Source organism: Anabrus simplex, chromosome 5, assembly GCF_040414725.1.
Source record: "Anabrus simplex isolate iqAnaSimp1 chromosome 5, ASM4041472v1, whole genome shotgun sequence".
NCBI classification, from domain to species: domain Eukaryota; kingdom Metazoa; phylum Arthropoda; class Insecta; order Orthoptera; family Tettigoniidae; genus Anabrus; species Anabrus simplex.
In genome coordinates, this window is record NC_090269.1 from 349,143,720 (window position 1) to 349,163,967 (window position 20,248).

General features: G+C 39.8%; 1 protein-coding gene across 1 annotated transcript in view; it reads left to right on the forward strand.

Moving 5' to 3' along the window:
* The first annotated feature begins 676 nt into the window (after positions 1-676).
* LOC136874531 (uncharacterized) overlaps positions 677-20,248 on the forward strand; it is a 94,455-nt gene continuing 74,883 nt past the window's right edge. The window contains exon 1 of the mRNA XM_068227830.1: positions 677-703. The gene's annotated coding sequence lies outside the window, so the exon portion shown is untranslated. The remainder of the gene's footprint in view (positions 704-20,248) is intronic.

Genomic DNA, 20,248 nt, shown 5'->3' on the forward strand with positions numbered 1-20,248 from the left:
GTTTTTGTATCTTTTAATTTATTCATTTAATTAATGGTAATTAATTTGTTTTTCAGCAATTTTGAAATTCATTGGTCAACTTTCATTTTTAATTTTTAAATTTCATTTTTAATTTTTTAATTTCTTTCTATAAACTATTTATTTTTGTTCAATATTTACTGTATTGTGTATGATTTGTCTTCGGCCAGTCTCCATATGGAAGAAGAATGTATAATAATAAACGCATTTAAAATAAATGTAGGCTGCGCAGAAGACCATGATGATTGACAGAAAGAAAAATGTCATAAGGACAAAGTAAATAATAACAGACAGAAGAATACGGAACGGGAATGTTTACTCGAAGTCAGTTAAAGACTCTATACGATAACTGTTTATTAAGATGACAGGTCATGTCACGCACCACACAACAGGTTAACGATGGCAGTTATATGAGCAGCTGTAAAAGCAGCTGACTCAGATGGAGGAATAACATCAAACAAAGTACTATACCGGAAATAAAGACTACTATTAAACACATACACAGTATTATTGATTAGAGTTGTGTTTTATATTGGAGCACCTGCTAAAGCGTGCTAATGGAGGTCTTTACCTTCCCCTCTCAATCCCCCCACCACTTAACTTCCAAAGCTCGATAGAGAATAGCACAGTCGAACAAGAGTCTGCAATACCTCGGTGGCAGCCATAGCGTGCAAACAGACCTACGGTGAGTCGGATACCTTTTTCTGCCATTCAAGTCCTCAGTGCTTTATACGCATTCTAATCATCAGTATATTTTATTTTTAGGAGAGGTACGGTTGAAGATTCAATGTCATATCATTTCCCTGAGCTCAGTGTATATAACTCTTGTACAGATTACATGCCTCTGTGGTGTAGTGATTAGTGTGATTAGCTGCCACCCCCCGCAGGAACGTGTTCGATTCCCGACTCCGTCACGGAAGTTGAAAAGTGGTACAAGGACTGGAACAGGTCCACTCAGCCTCGGAAGGTCAACTGAGTAGAAAGATTTCGCCCCCACCTCACCCATCCTCGAAGTGGTTTTCCGTGGTTTCCCACACCTCATCCGGGTAAATGCCGGGATGGTACCTAACTTTAGCTCACGGCCGCTTCCTTCCCTCTTCCTTGTCTATTCCTTCCAATCTTCCCATCTCCCACAAGGCCCCTGTTCAGCATAGCGGGTGAGGCCGCCTGGGCGAGATACTGGTACTCCTCCCCAGTTACATCCAAGACGAATTGTCTCGCGCTCCAGTACACTGCCCTTGAGGTGGTAGAGATGGAATCCTTCGCTGAGTCCGGGAGAAAAACCACCCCTGGATGGTAAAATAATTTCGTGTGGCTATTTCTAGCCGGGTGCAGCCCTTGTAAGGCAGACCATCCAATAAGAGTGAGCGGCATTTGCCATGTGTAGGTAACTGCTTGTTATTATGGTGGAATATAGTGTTAGGTGTGGTGTGTGAGTTGCAGGGATGTTGAGGACAGCGCAAACACCCAACCCCAATGAAAGTTAAAAACCCCGACCCGGCCAATGAGTCAATGAGTCGGACACACTGAAGGCAAACGGATTAAATAATCCAGATTACATTTCATTTCTTTTATCAATGGATCGTAATTTAAATCTTCCTGCGTGGTATTTTTATAGCCCGTCCGTATTACACTAGCGACGCACCCTGGCTTAGCACGGAAGTGATTTTGAATTTGTAACAACAGGCCTTATAAGACTTCCTTGTAGAACATATGAGTATTGTCCTCCTTACGTAAGTACGTAGGTCAGTGTGTCGTTTTTCCAAGGCCCTTCAGGGCGTCTACATCTTAACCCAATCAATCAATCAATCAATCAATCAATCAATCAATCAATCAATCAATCAATCAATCAATCAATCAATCAATCAATCAATCAACACTGATCTGCATTTAGGGCTGCCACCCATATGGCAGTTATTTATCTCATTATTATTATTTATTATTTATTTACACATTTTCCAAACATCCGTCTTAACCCGGGAAGGTCGCACGATGTTTGATTTCACCAAAGGGCGCGCGCGGAACTTATCTCCGCGTGAGTATGATCTCGCGTTTGAGCCATGCCTTATTTATTCGGCTATGAGCAAAATAACACTTTTTTGTGCAATATTGTAATATTTAGCCATATCTAAATATGCATTAAGGTACAGTAGGTGGATTGTTTGTACGTGTTCTAGACAAAAAAATTGACCATATTTGCTGTTATTAACATCTCATATTCTATAATTATAGGCTACACTACATAAACTGGGTCGTTATTAGAATATATCAAGTCAGTTTCCTAAATAAGACAACTTTTTAATCTTAGTTCTGTCAGTCATATTCAAAATGTATTGCTTTTAACTACATATTCTACCTTTCCAGAAACCTCGTGTTTAGAAACAGATTGATTCCAGTCCCATCTGCGCTCCATGAATCAGAAATGTTGAGGTGCTTTGGTTTATAAACTCCAGCCAGATACAAAATTCCAATTATGGCTTTAATTTCTGCAAGATTAGTCTCCCTCGCATCACGGTGCTTTTGAATTATATGACGTTTCTTCTCAAGCCATACGTTGGTGTAATATGTTATTCGAAAAAAAATAACACCCACGCCTGTGAAGGGATATGCATATTCCTAGCATCCCCTTTAGGGCCCAGTAAATGAATTAAAATATTTCGTCTCCTAGTACGACCACGTTGTTTAGCACAATGAATATTCCATACATTTTCGCCGTCTTCGCCAGTGTATTGTGGAGTAGCTTCAGTGTTATGTGATGGAATATTCTCTGCATGTTCCGAGTCTACTGATATTTCACTATCCGTCTCATGAGTACTTTCTTCAAATTTTTCTTCTTCTGCCTCGCATTCTTCTTCTGAAATTACAGTCAATCCAGTATCTTCATCTTCCCTTTCATCAAAATCTGCACCCGTAAAATTGAGTCATTCCGATCCAATATTTTCTTTTTCACACTCATAAGTAGTTTATTAATCCTTTCCTTCTCGGTGATATCCATTATTCTAGTAAATGAAAAAGCACAACGAGTAAATAACAGCATACACTGAATCTAACACAGTCACACTCGCACGGAAAGACAAAAATTGATTGTGTCAGCAAGAGTCGCGCGCGGATAATACTTCCGCATGGAAGATAATACCCAACAGTAACAATCGCCATAGAAATAGAGTTAGAGATAGAAATAAACTAACCTTGACGACTGGTTTCCGAAATCCCCGAGAACAATTAGACAAGCCCACGTGCGAGTTGGTCAAAGTCACATTCTCGTAGAAACAAAATAAAGAATGTGCGGAGATTTTCTCCGCGGAGCGCCCTTTCCCGAGTTAATAAATTATTCCAAACCTTATAGTAATTAGTAATAGTTTAGTGTTACAATGTGCTGATAAACCTGGTTGAAGCGTGAAAGATGTGATTTACAACTTTTTGGGTGGAAATTTTCACTAATAAAAGTAAAATTCCTGTTATATATACTAGATCAGGGCTGGCCACAACGAGGCTCGCGAGCCGCATGCGGCTCTTGAGTCATTCTTGGGCGGCTCTTGATACCAACATTAGAGTAAAATTAAATGATATAATTAATGGAATCTAACGACATCTCTCGGCTGGCGGCAGTCAGTAGCAGTGATGTGTGGCTTAACGTTATTAGCGCTATAGGTCAGTGGTAAGACATGGGATGTGAAGATAGTTCCGGCGCCTTCCATTTGAAAGTGCTAAGTGCTTTGAGCGGGAGAGTGTGTCAGTGAGCCAGTGTCGTGAGGTGAAGCCAGTTGCGTTCACGTATAGGCAGTAGCGAGTGTCGATACTTTTCTGTGTGCTGTTGTGTGCTGTTTCAGTTTCACTCGCTACTGCCTATACGTGAGCGCGACTGGCTTCACCTCACAACACTGGCTCACTGACACACTCTCCCGCTCAAAGCAATATCTTCCTTGTGAAGATATTTCTGAATTGGCCCAGACTGTATTTAGCTTGCATAGCAAATTGAAGATTTTTGGGAAAGACCTTCAGACTAAAACATTTTCTCACTTCAAATGTTTGAAGAAAATTACTGAAAGCCTTCCTGACGTTCAGGTGGAAACTGAAGATTACGTGAGTGAAATGTCTGACCTTGCTGAAGAAATCAATGGCAGATTTAATGATTTGAGATCACTGAAACCTTCATTTTCATTCCTGGAAAATCCTCTTTCTGTTGATGTTGTGGACGATGGCAGTCCTGTTTCATCACCAATAACAAAGGATACAGCAGCTGTAGAGTTGGAGCTACAAGAACTGCAAGAGGACGAAGGACTAAAAGGACTCAAACGAAATGGCATTTCTACCATAGAATTTTGAAAGAATGGTCCAGAAGAAAAATACACACTAACGAAACAGTGTCTCAAAGGACTAATCTCAATCTTTGAGACTACTTATGTGTGTGAATCACTGTACTCAACGATTAAATTCATTAAATCTACATATCGATCTGAACGAACTGATGAACATTTAAGTGAACTTGTGCGAACTGCGCTTACCAATTATCAGCCAGATTTCAAAAAACTAACAGCAAAAATGAACACTAAAAAAAGCACTTCTCAAAAGTGAAATCTCATTCCTTGATGTGCACCTGAAAAATAATGTTCTGTGTAGTGTAGAAAATAAATTTCCCTTCATTGGTTATAAAATGAAAAACTTGTCTTCATTTTATAAACTCTTTTTTAATCATGCTCCCAATTTTTTGTCTCCTAAATTTGCGGCTCCCAGAAGTAAGGTTAGTGTCCACTCCTGTAATAGATGTTACACCCCTTTAAACAACAAGCATCCCGTTTAATGCTTGATTTTGCAGTGTTACAATGCTATGCGACTTCCCCTATTCATTGAGTTATGTAAAGGGTACTTAAAACTTATCAGACGTCCATTGATAATAGCTAACCCCTAAATAGCGAGTGAGTTTCATCACTAGTGAAGACATAATATATACATTTACTGAAGTAAAGTCAATAACAAGTAGATAATTAGCATGCATTCAAATAAATGATCTAACTAATGTTATTCCCGGTAAACATGATTGGATTGTAGAAGAGTTTATCAGATTATTTATACTCAAGCAAGAACAAGCCACAGCTTACCCGCTTCACGTTTTATTATATATATATAATAGGAGTTTTGTCTGCACATTGCTCAGAATTTGAAAAGAACGGTATTTCTGTATCGGCCGTGTTCATAATAACAAGGAAATGCACTTTTTACTTTTCCGTAATGTCTGTCTGTCTGTCTATCTGTCTGTCTGTCTGTCTGTCTGTCTGTCTGTCTGTCTGTCTGTCTGTCTGTCTGTCTGTCTGTCTGTCTGTCTGTCTGTCTGTCTGTCTGTCTGTCTGTCTGTCTGTCTGTCTGTCTGAAGAGAATATAATGAAAATCGGTATGTGAAGTCGGGTGATGGGACACTACAATCTAGACTATCAGTTATTTTACTCGCGCTGAGTGAAATGGTAGTTTAGGGGAAGGCCTAAAATTGAATTCTCAAATATTTATATTATTAGTGGTTCTATCGATAAATACTACATAACTAAAGTTATATAGAATTAAATTTCCGATCATTTATGTCATACATTGTTACCGTATCGGCTTTGATAACACTGATATTCATGAATTTGTATTTTTGTTGCTAAGTTCATATCAACGCCGAGCCACGAGAAAATGAGTTAACAGAATTTAATGAAAATCGGTATAGTCCTGACGCTCAAAGCATACCCACGTGGTATCCTCTAATCTCAAAACTTGGCCAACCCTGGTAATAATGAGGGTTGTCATTCTGCCCGCCCTAGTGATAATGAGGGTTGTCAGTCGGTTTCTTTCCTCTGGACACAAGAGTCGCGTGTCGTTTAAAGGGCACGTGAGCTCTGTCAAAAGCAAGGTTGTCAAATTTTGCGTCGATTATTTAAACATGTTAACATTTAATTTATTCTAAAGTCAAAATATATATATATAAAAACTTGATCATGAACCACAGCACACACCAATATCGCAGAATAATTTGTTTCGTGGTTAACACGTGCGGTGGTCGCAGATGTTGAAAGAAAGAAAGAAAGAAAGAAAAAACAGGAAGAAGGAATTGGCAAATACACTCGACAAAGACTAAACTTAAATTGATACTAAAGTAGGTCCATTAAAATATTATACGTAATTTCATGCTGCTAATATCAGTGTCTCGCTTTCAGTAAAGAAAGGAAAAGTACAACAATTATTTACAATTTGTTTTATGTCGCACCTTCACAGATAGGTGTTATGGCGACGATGGACTCTGAAAGGCCTAGGAGTGGGAAGGAAGTGCCCGTAGCCTTAATTAAGGTACTTCCCCAGCATTTTCATGGTGTGAAAATGGGAAACTACGGAGAACCATCTTCAGAGCTGCCGACAGTGGGGCTTGAACCCATTATCTCTCCGATGCAAGCTCACAGCGGCGCGCCCCTAACCACAAGGCCAACTTGCCCAGCAAAGGAAAAGTAAAATCACGAACTAGGGACTGGGATAATAATAATAATCATAATAATAATAATAATAATAATAAAATATTAATAATAATAATAATAATAATAATTGCCCGCCTCTGTAGTGTAGTGGTTAGTGTGATTAGCTGCCACCCCCGGAGGCCCGCATTCGATTCCCAGCTCTGCCACGAAATTTGGAAAGTGGTACGAGGGCTGGAACGGGGTCCACTCAACCTCGGGAGGTCAACTGAGTAGAGGTGGGTTCGATTCCCACCTCAGCCATCCTGGAAGTGGTTTTCCGTGCTTTCCCCCTTCTCCTCCAGGGGAATGCCGGGATGGTACCTAACTTAGGGCCACGGCCGCTTCCTTCCCTCTTCCCTTCCTATCCCTTCCAATCTTCCAATCCCCCACCAAGGCCCCTGTTCAGCATGGCAGGTGAGGCCGCCTAGGCGAGGTACTGGTCATTCTCCCCGGTTGTATAATTTCCAGGTGTGATTCCCATGGTCTCCACATCACTGCATGAAGTGAAATGAAAAGCAACACACTTCACAAATATTAAATAACGAAGCAAAGAAATAATCCAAAACTTTCAAACAGCGAACAAAGCAAGTGTGAATTGTCTGAGCTGAAAAAAGAGAGTGGCGTCTATTTAACAAGAGGTGCATTGGCAACAGAGTTGTGAGGATTTCTGAAGGGGAATGCAAACTTCCGTTTTAAAGCCCACTGCCGTCATAAATCACCCCCTGCTAGGCAAGTGAGTGGCTAGGGAGATCAAACGTTTGCCGAACTCTTTGAATGCCGCTGGGTACGCTTTGCCCGTCTCAGCTATATATAGAGTCGGGGAATAAGAAACTACAGTCTAAGTTAAAAACAATTTTATTCGCCCTGGATGAAATTGTAGTTTCGGGGAAGGTGCCTAAAATTTTATTTTTAAATACCTATGTTATTGGCCTATCGAAAAGTAGCCTACTACATAAAAAAAGTTATAGAGAACACAATTTCCGACCATTTATGTTTTATTTAATTTTACCCTACCGACTATGATAAGAGTGGTATTTCAGATTCGGAAGGAAACTAAATGTGAAGGCCTACAATATTGAAAGTGCATAACATTGATCAACAATAACATTACATTGACCATTGTTTGTTGTGATGTTCTTTGTCTCTTATCCTGCCGTTCAACTCCGATAGATGAGATTACTGCTGCGCACCAAGTATAACAGCCTGACTGTCCGGCTCCATGGCTAAATGGTTAGCGTGCTGGCCTTAGGTCACAGGGGTACCGGGCTCGATTCCCGGCAGGGTTGGGAATTTTAACCATAATTGGTTAATTTCCCTGGCACGGGGACTGGGTATATGTGTCGTCTTCATCATCATTTCATCCTCATCACGACGCGCAGGTCGCCTACGAGTGTCAAATCAAAAGTCCTGCACCTGGCGAGCCGAAGTCCCCGGATACATCCCGGCACTAAAAGCCATATGCCGTTTTTTCATTTTACACCCTGACTGAATATTGGAGGGAAATAGCTGGGGAGTTAGGAAAAAATACTCTTTAGCATGTCATTCCCCTGGTTCATACATTTTCTGATAACGTACTGCTGGTACGTAACACACTGGTTCATCATAATATTCCAGCTATTCGATCCCTACTCTGACACGCTGTTTTGAATGAGCAGTGTGCACACTTAAGGCAGAGCCTCAATTAGTAGTAGTAGTACTAGTAGTAGTATGACTTGGTCTAGAATTACAATTTAGGCATATTCCAAATTATAGTACCACAATTCACTAAATAACTCAAAATTCAATCTTGAAAAGAGCCGTTTCTTAAAACGAACCTCTTCCTCTTCACTTTTATTAAATTCTACATTCATTTTATTAAAAGTACCGGTGAAGAGGGGGTTTCTCCTCTGGCTTGGACGAAAAATTTGCCTCCAAATCAGATATGTTTTTCCGCCGCCAGTGTAGTGAATTGAGATTTTCCGACTCATCGGATACTCCTAGGAAACAGATTAGTAAAAGAGCATAGTTTTTGCCCTGGGACTCTCCACTATTCCAGCCCCCCCTCCTCCGGAAAAAAGACTAAGTGTGTTCACGGATCACGGTTGTCTGCGGTCTCGTTATTCCAGTTCTGGAACTTTGGACTGTTAGATCGGCAGTGTAGTGCTGTTCGTTAAAAGTGATTAAATGTGTGGTTTTTCATTTGATCGAGTATTTCATGTGAAATCATTGCTTTTTATCGCGCCATTCCTACCGACGTCATTGTAATGACCTATGTTCATTTCAGTTGGGTAAAGCACTAAGACAGTCTTTCTGAGGATGTAAAAAGGCATGTGGAGAGTGAGTGTCTGCCATTATAATGCAATTCCCCAACCTGATTTTGACTGATGGTAGGCAAGCGGGCCTACCATTACAATGAAAAATCCCTAACGCAGTCTTCATATGAGAAAACATGTTTGGTGATTTCTCCGTCACGTTTCCAGGGGAACGTTAAGAGCTACGCAATTTATTACAGTCTTGCTCACAAAGTGTACTCTACTTAACCTACAATTCTGTATACAATGTAGAATTCCGTAGCGAAGCACGGGTACATCAGCTAGTAAATAAACAAATAAATAAGTCAATAAATAAATAAATAAATAAATAAATAAATAAATAAATAATAAATAAATGGATAAATAAATAAATAATTTAATTAACTAATGATGGATTAACTTTTGTTTTTCGAAAAATGAAGGACTGCTGCGGAATAAAATAGTGAATTTTACCTTGGCCTATCTTTAATTATTCCACGACAAATAAATAGGAAACTTATTTTTTTGAATTAGCCTCTTATGTTTGTACATAAAAATTCACTTTGTGGTGTATTATAGTTTAAATATCAAATATACGAGCTTGTATATCTGTGTGACTGCTTACATCGCGGTAGCCACGGGGTCTTGATGGTGGTGATTACTGTTTTTGTGAGAAAGTAGAACGGTGCCACCATCCTCCCTTAAAACTAACCAGAAAAAAGTCGAATGGGTCCGACTCTCTTTTAGGAAAAAAAGAGGGTAAAGGCCCGACGAAGGACATGAAAATGTAAGACAGCCTGGGCTTGACAAACATCGTACCGTGGGGGTCGGAAGAGAATAAGAGCTAACCAAGAGAGGCCGGATAGGAAATAGAATAGAATATATTTGTTTATCATCTACAGAATTGTATGTTACCAAGACATGGCATGACTTGTTCTTCTCCTTCAGACACACCCAGGCGACGATTTTATGTTGACTTTCCCTGTACCTTCTGTACATACAACCGTTTGACTTATCAGTAACTGTCAAATCCATTACAGCGCACAACAGTAAATACTTACACCAGGAAGTTTCGATATAGAAATTGTGTTTGTCTGAAGGTATCAGTCTCTAAATAATGCCCGTGCGAGAAAAATGTTGATCTGCAAGAACCGAGCAGGAGCTCAGGCAGGTTATCGGGGATACCCGGAGATTAAGCTAATGAGGACCACCCCCTGCTGCAGTGACCGCAAATGTCCTGTGACTACTGGGGATATTCTGTGAGTGAGCACAAGTTTATCTCATTGACCGCAAATGTCCGTGATTTTGTGATGACCGCAAATGTTCGGACACCAGCAGCAGAAGGCCGGGTCCGTCCAACAGGCCGGAAGGGAGATCCCCGCTCGTGTGACTCATCAGCTCCATCCAGGAAGTTCCGTAAGGGGCTCCCATGGGGTTGGCACGTAACAATATGATAGCACACGCGCATTCAATATCTAATATCACACTCTCCTGTACTGAGTTCTGTAATTATCTGACAAGGTAACATATATGAATTGATGTGTGTGTGTCTTTTCTTCTGTTGGCGCGGAATAATTCAATAGTTTCGGAATCGTTCAGAGCCCGGACAGCGGAATAATTAATAGACACCAATTGCAACGACAGTGTTCAATATTTCACTGTAAAGACGAAGGGCGAATGTACCCTTCAACCGGAGTCTGAACCTCGGCATGACGTTACCGGATGTTGCAATAGCGCCTCCATGTTTAGGTACTAAATCGCCATGACACGGGGCTAACAATTAGTGTAGCTGTGCACTCCGGCGTGCTAGCACGTCTGACTCGTGTCAGTGAATTATGCAAATATATGACAGAAGAAATCAAACAGAGTGCACTTGAGAACATTGCGGTGTGAAAAAGTGCGAGAAATTTCCTTCTTTCGCAAAATATTGCGACAGATGGACAATAAATCACTTCGAAATTGTTGAAAACACATTTGAGAGAACAGAACGGATTGTAGAAATTCCAGAAATTTCAAACTCATCAATATGGAACGTCGAAACGTTCATCAGGTGCACAGATTTGTATGCAATGTGGAATTGTGTTTAGTAACGAAAAGTCGTAATCATTTCTGAAGAAATAACATTTTCTACTCCAAAGGAAGAACTCACTTCAGTATATCGTCCACTTGGCACCCTGTTCGACCTCAGATAACGCTACCATTCGTGTCCACAGTAGTCGAGTGTCTGTGTCATGCAGGGGTGGATTACTCGTCGAGGAGTGGTCATAATCCATCGCATTCGAGGAAGATAGAACCATCATAAATATAAACGGTTGCTGGATGAAATTCTTCAATTTCAGCAGGATAATCTCAATTAATGTGAGGCTAATTTGCAATCAGACTGATAATTGGACAGATAAACTGGCCTCGTCACTCTCCGGACTTATATCCAATTGAGAATATGCGGAAAAATTGGCCCAGTCCCCCACCAAGACGTGCTGATTACTTGTAGAAGTTATGCCGTGGCTAGGAACAGTCGTTATTTGAAGAGATCAGTTAACTCTATGTCCTGACTGGAAGAGCAAGATGTGATCGAGTTGGGAGGAAGGTGGATTAAATATTGTATTGTATAGTGTCTTTGTTTCTTTCCTTGCTTTTAAAAAATTGTTTGAACATAGACGCCACTAATTTTTTTATTGTGCTACAAAATATACTTTTGTTGAGAATAAAATCATTCCTTCTATTGAAAACAAAAATATCAAAATAAATAATGACAATGTCATGCCATAACGTATTCATGAACTTAGTGTTAATTACTGAAACAGTTATGATAGACACAGAAGCATCTATAATTTATCTCTCAATAAAAATACCCGGTCTAGAAAGCCAAGAATAACTTCCGAGAGGATTCGGCGTGCTGACCACACGACCTCTCGTAATCTGCAGGCCCTCGAGCTGAGCAGCGGTCGCTTGGTAGGCCAAGGCCCTTCAAGGGCTGTAGTGTCATGGGGTTTGGTTTGTTTCAATTAAAATAACAAGTACCGATAGTAGGTTGTGCTCGAACGTACGCCCTAATTAATGCCATTCCAACTCGTTATCACTACGTCAGAATAGTAGCATGATCGAGCGAGTTGCCCGTGCGGTTAGTGGCACGCAACTGTGAGTTTGCATTCGGCAGATAATGATTTAGAACCCTGAAGATGGTTCTGCGTGGTTTCCCATTTTCACACCAGCAAATGTTGATGCTGTTCCTTAATTAAGGCCACGGCAGCTTCCTTCCCACTCCTAGCCCTTTCCTATACCATCGTCGCCATAAGACCTATCTCTGTCAGCGCGACGTAAAGCAACTTGCAAGAAAGGTATATGATAGTAGGAAGGGAGAGGGTGGAAAACCGGTGCCGGCACATAGCCTACTACTGTCGAATAGCAGCAAGGGGTCTGCTCAAGGCTTAACGTCTCCATCCGACGGACGAATCACCATAAACAGCGTCATATGCCTTCAATCCGTATGAGCGCTGCGGTGAGGTTTGAAATCCAGTCTCTTGGCACGCAATCTAGTGATTAGAAATTGTATACCACCACCTCCCGTACCCTGCCGGCCAACATTCTGAGGAAGAAACTTTTTCAAGCAACGAGACTCGAACCGGCTAACCACGGTGTCATACCGTATTGACTTAAACGCTTTAACGATCATGGTCACCAGGTGTGCGCTTACGGGGGAGTAAAAGATACTAAATCTCTCAATAACTCGGAAGAAAACCAGACTGGATGACTGGATAAGTGGCTATTACCAGTTTGATTTTAACACTGCTCGTATATTTAAGTTTTTTCGTAAAAATGAATGAGAATGAAATGATGTTGTGTTGTTCATCTTTTCTGTAAAGAATAGGGGTATATCTGGTAGCAATGATAGTTGTCAGTTATTGTTCTGTGCAGTAATACATATTTTCAAAACCGTGTTCCGTTTGTTGTTTTGGACAGTGCATCTGTTCTAACACCTAACTCATGTCAATACTGGTGTCTCACAAGCAGTGTATACAATGTTGTTTTAGTTTTCCTGGTGGCCCAACGTGGCTTGGGGTGAGAATATTAATTAACTCAAACTAAAAGAGAAGTTGACTAATTTGTATTTGACTACAATTAATTTTCCGAAGTACCCCATATGGGGGAGCAAAACATTCCAGTCCTTCGGGGCGCGTAGTTGTGAGCATGCATTCGGGAATCCCACCGTCAGAAGATGGTTTTCCGTGGTTTCCATTGTCACACCAGGCAAATACTGGAGCTATACCTTAATTAAGACCACCGCCACCACCAAGGCCAAAAATTATCCAAACTTTGAAATACCTTGGAAAATTTTGTTACTTTCTTTTAGAGCATATGGTAAACCTAAAAAGCAAATGAATAAAGTTGGTAATCTGAGTCACATGAAATGCACTCTGTGGCGTGTTATGACGTCATTTTCTGTAAGTGCACTCTGGGTGATTCATATTGCTTTAATACGCGCAGTGTTGTCATGATATTGAATTCAAAAGTGGTCGCATTAATCTGAAAGTGCTCACGAGGCGGATTGCTTGGAACATGTTGTGGCATTGAAAAGTGCAGTGGCAAGTCTGTATTATGTTAGGTCCAGTCAGTGAGGAAAGGCAATTTTTGTCCATCACTTAACTTTTATTAACAGGTAGACATATTTCTCGACTGTTTGGGAACCTATTTAAACTGCTGCTTAGGCAGGCTAGAAATTAAGTAATCATACGTAAATAGATTCGACGGATAGTCAGTAGAGAATGTGTCTCGTTTGAATGTTTGTGACTAACCTGCCCCCATTTTACCAAACTTCTTATGAAGTAAAGTGACATATGGCTTTTAGTACCGGAAGTGTCCGAGGACAAGTTCGGCTCGCCAGATGCAGGTCTTTCGTTTTGACACCCGTAGGCGACCTGCGCGTCGTGATGAGTATAAAATGATGATGAAGACGACACGTAAACCCAGCCCCCGCACCAGCGAAATTTACCAATTAAGGTTAAAATTCCCGACGCTGCCGGGAGTCGAACCCGGGACTACTGTGACCAGCGCGCTAACCATTTAGCCATGAAGCCGGACCCAAACTTCTTAAATACAGGTCGACAGTCCGACATGCTTGACAAGGAGAACGTAAGTGGTACGGACGGTAGATAATTAGTAGATACATACAATGTTTTGGTTTGTACCCATGCCGTAGGGATGTGTTTGAATATTAGCTCTTTTTCGTATATACTATCCGTTTCATGAATGATTGCCGAAGGAGACCTGAAGAAACAATCTTATTTATTCACGGTTACTCATCAGATTGCTCCGATATCAATATTACGGTCCTACCATTAAATCCGCAGATTCAGTTGTAATAAAAATATTAGTACATTTATATAACTGAGCTCACTTTTCAAGAAACAGTGGTTAAAATTCTGAAAGAAACCATCTCTCACTGTTACTAACATTACAAAGTAACGAATTCTTAAACCTTAAATTTAGAACGAAAGGTACGTTAAAAATTTAACTACAGTATTAAAGTAGGGTATATCAAATTATGTACGCACCGAGAAAATGTACACATTATAAACCAACGAAACATTATTGCTTCTTTGTTTACAATTTATTTTTACGTTGCGCCGAAACAGATAGGTCTTGTGGCAACGATAGGATAGGCTTAGGAGTGGGAAGGAAGCGGCCGTGGCCTTCATTAAGGTACAGCTCCAGCATTTGCCCGGTGTGAAATATTATTGCTCTAGTGTTACCACGAAATTTTCCCCATAATTGTTATAGTAAAAAATATATTTTTCTCGTGTTTTATGAAATGTACAACTATTATTGTTCATCAGATTACTGTAATGCGAAACAGCTTATAAATAATTCGAAGTTGACTGATAACAGTAGTCTTTGAATATATATATATTGAACCCGTAATTCTACGATGAGAAAATTATTATTTTTTCTCAATATTTATTTCAAATAAAAGTTACTTGTTTGAGAGCGGCCATTTCATGAGTCTGGCTGTCTCGTGGGAGCGACCTGACCGTGTCGAGCCGATCCGCAAGCTCGTGAAATACCGTGATACTTCGGTGGACTTCGATTATTGAACAATTTTTCATATTCACGGATTTCTTCGTAACGAGAGATTTTGGCAACACAGTAAATCCTGAAATAAAGAATCTAAATTATTCTTGAACCCTATGGGAAGACAGAACCCCCGGGGTAAATATAAATGCAGTTAAGCCTAGAGACAAATCCGCGGACTGCCTACACGTGCCAAGGTCAATCAATGAAGAAAACCCGCGAAACGCCCGGGCAGAAATAATTTATTTCGCCTGTTGCGAATATGGGAAAATTAATGAAATTAACACAGAAATAAATTTTAAGTCTGTCCGAAGTTATGGACCAAATTTCAGAAAAATCGGTCTATTGGATGCGGAATTAGCATATTGCATAACCAAGCTCCATAGTGTGAGTAGCGTCGCCCCATAGAGTATAAAAGAAACCCCCCTCCGTATATTTCTCAGTGTCTGTCTGGTTTCTGAAGTAGCGGAGTCCTCGTCGTTCGTCAACAGAAAGGTGTAAAAAGTTGATCTCCAAATTACTTACTACATGTTCGTGGCTATGGTTCGGATCTACTGTTAGGAATGGAAGATGATAGAAATTTTGTGAGCTGCCACTAATGAAACTTTGAAGGTTTAGAAGTAATTGAACTTCTCTCGATATTCAGTGTGTGTCTGTTAAAGAGGAGTTCGAAGTTAGCTACTGTGTCTGGTTTCTTATCTGTTGGAACACCTGGGTATAGTCTGGCGAGTAGGGGACAGTCTTGTGGAAGCAGTAGATGTGGTAATTTGAGCTGAGTGTTCGTCGCTTGCTAAACGTTTGAAAGTGCGTTGGAAAGTGTTGTGTAATTTAAGTTATATTTATAAAGAAGATGTATAACCTAGCTATGGTAGGCTGGACGAGAGGTTGCTGGCTAAATGCCGCCAGAACTCCAAGGATGACGGCTAAGATCACAGGTCTGTAAATTTTAATCAATGTTGTAGTTAGAATGTTGTTTGTCCCAACCAAATTTTCATTGCGTGTGTCGGGTTGATATTTTGTAATGATCAGGAAAAGATATTATTAAATTTTTGGTCAGCGTGTGAAAATTTTTAGTTTTGTAAAATTCACATCAAGAAACTATAAAATGCGACGCTTAAATCTTGTGTTAATGTTCTGTGAGATATTATCCGAAGTGAGGAAAATTAGGAAGGTGATCATGATAAAGTAGTCGTGGCGAATGTCTTAATTTCGAATATCGTTTGAATTCAGAAAATTTTGTCGAAATAACAATAATAATATTAATATTAATAATAATAATAATAATAATAATAATAATAATAATAATAATAATAATAATAATAATAATAATAATAATAACAATAATGTCTACCGCGGGATAAAATTTTCCTATGTTAAAAGTGCATTTAACAAGTATGTTTTACAAGGATTGCGGGCATTTAGAAAATTTCCAGTGAAATCCGATAAAGTTATGTTTTATTCATGGGAGGTAAAATTTTGTGACATCGTGTATGTCGATAATATGGAAAATCACGGTGTGTTGTTGTATTCTTGAGGTCCGAAAGTCGTAGTAACAGTAAAAATAAAAAGGTGTATTTTATAAAAGGTTGTTGTTTTTCACAAGAGGATTGAGATTTGGAAAGGGTCTTGAAATATAAGAAAAATGGATTGAGAGCCAAGAATTTATATATGTGGAGATGAGAGTAATAGAAATGTTGAAGGCAAAAGGGAGCCTGGATTTTACGTAATACCGCCATGAGAAGGCGGGGAGAATTAATTTTTGAGATAGGCTATATTTGCCGAGGAAGAGATTTTGAGACAGGCTATGTTTGCCGAGGAAGGATTTTTGAGACAGGCTGTATATTAAATGTGAGATTTATGTGGCAGGCTGTGGTATATTCCGCTAACAATCCGAAAGCTAGGACCTGGAGAAGATCGGTCCGAGATAATTATTGTATGAAGCACAGGAAATGTCAAATAAGATCCCAAGTGAAAAACTATTTTGGTGGGTAACTCTTGGTAGCAAAATTTCAAGTGACTAGTTTCGTAGAGTCAGTAATGAATATTAGAATAATATGACCTCAAGGATAAAAAAGCATTTTGTATACACGGTTGGTGTTGTTTGACTGTAATGACGAGTTTCCAATTAGTAAAGTTCATAAATTACAAGGCGGTAATTTATTAGTAAATCGGAACATTTGTGAAATAGATATTCGACGTCTTTAAAGCGATATGTTTGACTGTGTAAATTTATTGAATTTCGTTTCACTGGATAGTCATGGATATGTATATTTGGAAAATGACGTTAGGCGATCTGAGGGCCTCACCCTAAAATTATAGTATGGATTTCTGCGCTGGTGATGATTATTATTTTTGACGACATCCACTAAATGTTAGACGTGTGTTGGAAGATATTATTCTTTCCTAAACTTCATGGCGCGTGCTGAGATCGTGTTTGTGTTGGGGGATTGTTCGCCACGCGATATTTATTTTCAAGTTCACGATTTTTTGTAACAAGGTAGAGACTTATTGCATTTTCCGACTTGCATTCGTTCTGTGGCAAGAGTTGGTTCGTTGTGTGTTATTCGTTTCGACCAGATTTACAGTTCAAATATCAGAGTTGTTTGAAATTACGAGTTCGCCTGATATGCTAGGGGAAACGTATACGACCCAGTTTCCGCCCGACAATAGATTTAGGACGTCACATGTTATCCTAGGAGTATACTGATGATGAGTCGTCCTAGTTCACGCTCAACGATAGAATTAGGAAGTTACGTGTACATAGAGGTTACTGTTAGCGTGTGCAGATGTTAAGTAAGCCCGACGATAGGTCTGGGATGTCAGCTGTACATACTCAAGTCTTAGATTTGATGTTTTTGCGAAGTGACCTGGGCGATGTAGCATCTGCAGTAATATACGAAATGGGAAGAGTGTTAGATAGGTAATAATGAGGCCAAACTTGCGCGCAGCCCCCAACAGCTGGAAGGCGTTACCTAAGATTATGGAACCGCTATCGGCAAATGAGGGTTGTCCAACATTGGGTACTGAGCTAACGGTGATTGAATATTTTACTGTAATTCTTCATGCGTGTTGAGTTCAAATAACTTCGATATTTTTATTTTATTTTACGGACTTAATTGTTTTGTCGTTCTGACGTCCGTTTCGCTTTGATAGTGTGCATGTTGACACTCAACGTATTAGTGTGAGACTTGAGTTACGAATGTGGATTCGATTCGCCAGCCAGTAATATATTTTATTTTCGATCTTTGTCGTTCTTTCATTTTATACTTAGTTGAGTTCTATTAATTGATAGCTTTGTAGGTAGTGTGTTGGGACAAACAATAAGTAGATGGATCTGCGATGATAGTCATTGTTAAGTAGGAAAGAATTCTGTAATTTGTGTATATTTTTCTCTGTGGACTTGTAATTGTATTAAGCGTAACGTAACTATTCATAACCTGAAAGTCGGTTTTATAATAATATTTTTCAAGTGATTTACCACTTTTTAATTAACTTCAGTGTTTGGCATTTCTTCTAAATGCGTGATGAATAAGTGTTTCCTGCATTTCGCAGTTTTGTTCCTTCAGAACGACGTAACGTAAGATCCTCGCGGATCGTATTGTTGTTGGTTCCTTCTGAACAGCTGTTTGGGTGATGCACGTTTAGCATCGGGTTTATTTTATCACTTAAGGGTGTCATGAAATGACAAATACATGATGGAATTTTGTTTCAATTGTGAATGCTGCTGTTAACTTGTAGTGAACACCATGCTTTCCAATAATATTTCGCAACCTATCCAAAGCAACTGATAATCAATTTGGTTCGATTAAGGGTCCATTCGGCGGGTGTTCCGTATCCGAAAGTGTATTCGACTAGTGGATAACCTTAATTGAGAGTAAATCAGGCGTTCTACTTATTGAAGGTCAGATTTTCCACGGATCGTGTGGATTAATTCTCAGTTATCGTTTGGATTAATCGGTGACCGATTTTTCAGGTTTTCCTTTCACTTATTTTTCCTTTCATTTCGCTGTCCACTAATTTATGATATTCGTACTTTCACCGAAGCAAATTCTTCGATATTGTAGAAGAAATTATAGACGCTATGCAATGTGACTGCGTTGAAACATTTCATAATTAATAATTAATTGTTGATCAAGGATTTATATAAATAAAAAAAATTTGTGCCATTAAGAATTTCATAAAAGTTAGTAAGCACATATTTGCTCCTCATTTCAAGTAGTTAGGCTCTCTTCTGAACCCCATCGTTTGGTTAAGATCGTGACCGAAACATTCCCGCAACGACCCCAAGATTTAAGAGTTCAATATTGCTCTACTGTAGCAGCTGTGGCCGACCAACGATGGAACGGTAAGTCAAGGGTTCAATATACTGTATATGTGTGTGTGTTTTTTAATATAAAAGAGTGATTAAATAACGAGAAATGAAGGCACAAGATGACGTGTAATACAGGAAGTCTTCTCGTAGTGGGGGAAAGTCCCAAGCTGTACAGCGTGGAAATAAGGTGTTGCATCTTGCAGCAGCAGTCAGTGTCAGTATTCATCGTGAGAGAAATGGAGCAAGAGGTAGGACCATAGCGTGTAGTGAGGCACAAAAGAGAGAAACCGCTCAGAAGTGACCTTAGGCAGTGCATTGTGAATGTGTTCAATAAACTAAGTGAACAGAATCCAGGTTTAGTTGTTTATTCAGAATTACAGATCTTTGCACTGTTGTCGTATGCGATGCGCAGCCCTGTGCATCCGAACACGAGACGTTGACGGGGTGGAGGTCGGTACTACACGCTCAGCGAACCACAACTCTTTCTTTGGCGGAGGCGTGGACATTCCATGTTTACATCAGGATTAAACTCTCGTGAAAAGGCATCTAGAAGTTAGCAGTGTTGTGTGTTATGTGTAAATAAATTTGGATTCCATTTAGGCGAAGAAAAACATTCAGTCCCCGAGCTAGAGGAATTATGTTATTGGTTTTACGTCCCACAAACTGCTTTTACTGTTTTTTGAGACACCGGGGTGTGGGAATTCGTCCCCTTAGAAGTTCTTTACGTGCCAGTAAATCTACCGAGACGAGGTTAGTATGTTTGAGGAACTTAAAACACAACCAACCTGAGCCAGGATCGAACTTGCCAACTTGGGCTTATAAGGTCAGCGTTTCTACCGTATGAACCACTCAGCCTGGCTAGAGGAGTTAAAAAACCACCTGGCCAGGAATCGAACATGGGACCTCCTCAAACGAAGACCAACGTGAAGTCTCCCTACAATATCTACCTATATAAAACGCTAATGTGTATGTGTCACAAAACTCAAGCTCTCAAACCAGAGGGAGTTAAAAGCTGCGTTTGAACCAAAATCTTCCAAATCGTCTCAATAGCACAGAAAAATTTTTTGCATTTCTTGAACAGTCAACAGAGATATATTATT